Source organism: Gadus macrocephalus, chromosome 13 (genome assembly GCF_031168955.1).
Source record: "Gadus macrocephalus chromosome 13, ASM3116895v1".
NCBI lineage: Eukaryota > Metazoa > Chordata > Actinopteri > Gadiformes > Gadidae > Gadus > Gadus macrocephalus.
In genome coordinates this window covers 12,780,280-12,786,461 of record NC_082394.1, presented here as the reverse complement: position 1 = coordinate 12,786,461, position 6,182 = coordinate 12,780,280, and positions in this window count along the sequence as shown.

Below are 6,182 nucleotides of genomic sequence, written 5' to 3'. Positions count from 1 at the left end.
TGGAGCTCTTCCCTTGTGGATCTTTGTAAATGTTGTCGCGTGGGCCATATTGTAGAAGCGTCGTTTTTGTTAACATTTTTGCTGGTGCCTCTTTCTTTGTTGCAATATTTTGACCCGTGCACGTCCCCTCACATCATATCACACTGTGCACACTATGTATAATCTCATGATTCATATTTTCAGAAGATCTAGATTAGCTGTAGGGATGAAGACTGTTTGGTTATTGTATTTTAATGAAATGTATTTTTAACCCTTATATTACAAAATTCAAATCAGAGTGTATTAAATGTAATTAAGAACAGTCTTGTATAGACAACAGTGATTCTAGAGTAGTATAAGTGGTACGGACGTCAAGTGTGGCATACACAGTAATGCATGTTTAAAAACCCGAGATAATTTCCACTTTGTGTGATTGGATCAGAATTCCAAACAGAGCAGAAGAAATGGGGTTCATTGGAGCGCATTCTATTTTGATGTTGGGTCCGCTGAGTGACAGAGAGCCAGATTTGGTCCTGCCTCCTACATGCCCCTGGGTGTTTTTTTGCCTGATGTTGATGGACAGGCACACGCAGGGTTAAAGGGCTGTCATATGAATCAGGTACAATCACTTCAGAGGTGAAAACATGCATGATGCCGGTGACAGGGAAGACCGAAAGAAAAATCGGCAAGTGTGAATTGAACGAGTGGTGGTCGAGGCTTTGTAGGAAACAGAAAGTCCAATAAAGAGTCCAAAGTTACTGAATCTGTAGTTCCTCCATGTTTACCCTGTTTACATGGCGGTACCTGCTAAGGTATTCAGCCCAAGGTTATACCGACAAGGCATTGCATCAGCTATGTCATTTACACATCTGTTGATTGGAATAATTCCCTCTTGCATTCACTGTCATAAATGTCTGCTCTAGGATGGGTTAAGAAAATGAACTATTCGACTATGAATGAAAACAGAAATACCCCCCCCCCCCCTAAAAGGTGACATGACTAGATCCAGGAAAGGTCAAAAGATTGTCCAAGCAGACAGAAGGGATTTCGCTCAGTGCTCTGCAGTCACCTGTGTACGCTTCGGGTTCATTTACAATTTCATGTCTGCTATCTAGCCAGCCCTTCTGGACTGGACTTCATGTTCTGTTTGTGTCTGCTTTTCTTCTTCTAATTCCCTCCCCACAAAGCTTTTAAGGGGCTTCTAATCATACATAATTGAACAGTGTTTTCACTTAAACGCACCGCATTTCTCACCCCTCATTATTACTTAAGTGAGTCTTTTTTTTTTGTCAGCAGCTTCGGTTGGACTTCCACTGCTCTTTCATACAGCTCGTGTGCTCTTCCTCAAAGCACGAAGGAAGAGTGAGGGAAAGGAAGAAACAGACAGACAAATGGAAACCAAGATGGTTTTTTTTGGTATTGTTCGAGTTTCAATCGTTGTTTAAGCCTTCCCTATCGATGAAGATTGTAGGGATTAAGTTGTGATTCATAAGTGCTGTCTGCTTGGTTTAACACGCACTAGACATTGCGTGGTGCTCTACTGTGGCCGACTCCATAACTGTGCGTGCTATCTGACTGGCATTCTGCCAGCCGTGCATTTGCTGGTCTGTGCTGATGGAAACTTGAGGAAACTGGTTATTGTCTCCCACGCTGCGTTTTCACAGACTTTACATTACTTTGGTCTAAGAGGTTAGCTCTGGTGGGGGGGGGGGGGGCTCCCCCACCTTGACAAATCATTTCTCTAAAAACCCTTGGTTTGAATTCTAGCGTTGCATTTCTCAGGCTTTTTGTCCACACGTGCGAATACATGACAATTTACCCCAACTGAAAGGTTAAGGGGAGTCATGGCATAAAGGAGAGATGGTTGCTTCCACTATGACAGCAGGTTCACATTGACCGCATCGCACCTCTCCTCCACCTCCCCAGTGATCTGCTTAGGGTTCTGTTTTCCCAGTAAATGAAACTGTGAAGGGTGGTTACAACGTCAATGACACCAATGACACATAGCTCCATCCTATACAACATGTTCTCCCGTAATATTATCCTTATTTGGTCATCCTCTTGTGTTGTTCATACCCTAGTTATATGCAGAATCTCTCTCTCTCTCTCTCTCTCTCTCTCTCTCTCTCTCTCTCTCTCTCTCTCTCTCTCTCTCTCTCTCTCTCTCTCTCTCTCTCTCTCTCTCTCTCTCTCTCTCTCTCTCTCTCTCTCTCTCTCTCTCTCTCTCTCTCTCTGTCCTGTAAGAAATTACTTGCATAACATTAGCCTAGCTGTTTACCTATCAACCTCGCTACCTGCATCTAGCTTACTCTGACTGGTTTCTAAAAATGTCCTATCTTTTCTTTAATTCAGTGATTTTCAATTGGTTTTCAAATTAATCATCACCTTAATTTTCATCATCATCATGTTCATCATGGAAGAACTGTGCTAAACATGGAATGAAATCAGAGAGCAAAGATTGCAGAGTGGTGTACTACAGCCTCTCGGTTTCTCCCCTTTAGACTTGTGGACAGTAGGCTCTTGATTGTAAAACATTATATCATTGCACTTCCCCCCCCCCCCCCAATCCACCGCCACCACTACCACTGTGCAGCAAGAAACTCATGTTTACTGACAATAACATTTGAGGTGAACGAGTAGCGAGCGAGAGCACACACAAAAGAGAACACCCAAGAGCCAACTGCATGTGCGGCTTGTTTCTCAAACTTCAAATATGCAGATTTCTAAACGAGGTCATTCAGTGAGTCGTCACAAACAAAGTCACACATCTCCTCATCTGCAACATCAGGGTTGCATGACCTGAAAAAAAAGGAACATTGATTTATAATATTAGTAAGGTAAATTTGTTTGATTCTGTTAGAGAACGCGTTCGACGTCATCACCCCTTTAGAGTGTTAAAGTTCATATTTCCTAAGTTTGCCAGTGAATTATCCATGAGCTGTGCACCGGCAATAACTAGAGGTACATAAAGAAACACAATGTATGCATCACAAATTCCTACTTATCAGCTTTTTTTCCGAACCACAGAAATGTATCTGCAGAGCAGACTTGAACTCAAGGAAGTTTTGGGTTTATGGGGTTTCATGCTTTAAGCTACGGTCTGGACCTTGCTACACTTTATATTTGCCTTATTTTGATTCCACATTTTAAAATCCATTGACCTTGAAGATGTCTATTCAGAGCCATAATCATTAGTCTCTAAACTGTATTTAAAAGCTTTGGCTTACACTCTGGCTGCTTACATCTACCACTGCAGCGTCGGTCGTTCCTACCGCCTAACCCACAAGTCTTTTTTGCTTGTTAGAGGGCCCTGTGCAGGATTTCATCCGTTCCATTTAAGGTCAGTCTGTGGGTTTCTCACGCTAGTACAAAATACATTAAATATGTTATCAGTAGGAATATGTCAGAAAAGATGCAGTTGTTTAGTTTGATCGAAATGTATGAATAAACACATGAATTCATTCTAAAATAAATGTTTTCATGACCTATAGCATCTACACACAGTACTGAGGCCTACATATATGGGTTTTCAGTATGTGCATGCGATTCTCTTGTGGTTATGAAATGTGCGTTTAGTCAAACAAAACTTTGGCATTAATTTGGTAAGGATTACATTCATTAAAATATTCAATGCTCATCTAAATGAATCAATATAGATTGCACTCAGGAAGATATTTCATGTTTTATATAAACCTTTGTGAGATGGTAGATGGTGTAATGGAACCAAATACAAAATACACCAGTATTTATTTCTATTTTGTATTTTCTATTTGTATTCATTAGATTTGGTTTGCATCTATAGCACATCCATAAGATCAACTACTTCAGTGATCTTATACCGAAAGAGGACTTTTATATCGGAGTCTCACAGAGAACAGGATATAACAAAGTTATAATAGGTTAAAAAAAAACACGACTCAGAAACCACATGCGCATGTTGAAAGGTCTAGCTGCACGTGACAGCCACCACTGTGGTGGTTTCAGTGCTCAATCACATGTAACAGTCTTTGAGAACATTTATGGTTGTTGAGAGTCAGGTAACCTTTATGCAGAGGATTTCATGGATGACTCATAAGAAAACCGTAGAAGTCCCTCTTCTTTTGATTTGAAATGTCCAACCAAAGATAGCACAGAGATGGAGATAATATCGGCATTCCAAGAAGTTTCAATACTTAAATATTTCTATTCTACCTTTCTTGACCTCTTACGTGTTAAATGATTTAGAATCAACTAGAGTATTTACAGAATACCTAAATGCTGCTTTTCTTTTTATTTGTGAAGAAAAATAGCCAAGTATGAATTGAGAGAATGTAGACTAGCAGATACTGATGGCAGTAAACCAACAGAAGAAAAGCCCAGCTAATTCTGCTGCCATTGTGTTTGACCTTTCAAGAGAACCCGCGAGTGTCAGTCGGAGAACACACCACCGATTAACAAGACCTACTCTGTGATGTCGACTTCATGGCTCATCAACGTTACCTGGCCACTGGTATTTCATGTTGAATGCTGAGTCAGACCTCCACAGCAACCACAATCAAACCGACAGCGAAGAGATAAAGGTTATCTCTCATAAAGCCTGGTGTCTTTTAAGACGTAAAGACGTTAAATGATGAAAATGTACAGTAATTTATGGGTGTTTGTTGTAATATTTATACTGTATGATTACTATATTGTATAAGTAATTAGGTCTAGGTCAAATGCTGGACTGAGATCCAAAGATAAACAATCATGTTATTCCACAAAAAAAACTTTTGACCAAAGCTTTTATATTATATCAAATATAAATTTGACCCTCACATTTTTTATCAGGCCTCTATATTTATCAGTATTAATTGGCAGCGCAGATGCAATGCATATTTAGTAGAATCAATTCAAAATGTCAGGATATGCGCATAGATGATTGCTGTCTGCCTGGTCATCGTGAGTGGCAGTCAACCGTGCAGCAATACACTGACCCATTGATCTAATCATAATGGACAACAACAGACATCATGATTGGCCTGGCATGGTCTCCACAACTACCCCTGAAAACACATTTGGAGAATGTGACCGCATAGCGTATAGACTACTTACGGCATTGATCGACTTCATTTGAGCTGCTCAGAGATATAAGCCCCCTAAAAAACAAGACATTTAAGCCTAGAATTTTTTTTTTTTTTTAAAAAGAAAGCCTGAAGGACACAGAGTAGTTTATTTCTTTGAAGTGTTTTTTTTTTCCTCTGCACACTTTGCGATTCTGTGTGTGTTTCCATATTCCTTGCAATATGTGCAAACGGGTTTCTTCTCCTCACCACAATCAACTAGAAATGGAAGCAATGTTTCGTATAATCCCCAAATCCATCCAACTCTCACATCCTATCATGCAAATTTTCTGCAGTTTGAAGAGAACACAGTTTTCCTTAACCATATGTCTGAGCTGTTTAAAGGTGCAACAGTGTATTATGCATGCATTGCAACAGCTTATGATAAAAAGGTATTACATTAGTGCTGGACATTATTGCACTGCTATATTTTTCTGCACACAAGATTTTCAAGAAAGTGACATCAAAAGCAGAAAAAAATAAAGCAGATTTACATGAGATTGCCTGCCATGACACAGTTTTGTCAGGCCTTCAATTAAACTATTTAGATCATCATCAAGACCTGTAAAACATAATATTTCACAGCCTCACACCTCGAGCAATGTTCAATCATTCCACTATTAGGTCTGTCAAATTGATTCAAAACAAGGCTTGATCTGTAGTGCAACAGCTGCTTCATTTTCTCAAAAGGAATGAGTGGTCATGTACTCTGGGCATATGAAATCATTTTCAAAACACATTATTAATGCACGAAGATTAATTGAGCCAAAACAGAAGAAGGAAAATGTGGAATAGCGTTCAGAAGTCAATAAAAAACCTGTTCAGCACAGACAATTTATCAAACTAGCTTTGGGATACAAAAAAGCTTGTTATAATAAGATGTTATAAAACAAAGCAGGACCATCATTGCACACTTTTTTATATTTTAACTGCAAAGCAACCATCAAGATATGTCTGCACTGCGCAACATATTTTTCTTTTAATATTTTGGTGACAATACAACAATGACAACACCCGGAAATCCTTTCTAATCCACCTATTGTGGTCAGAGGCAAGGACATATGCTCAGTATCCTGCACAGCTTCTGGTTATGATGTGAAGTAATACTTCTGTTTTCTCATG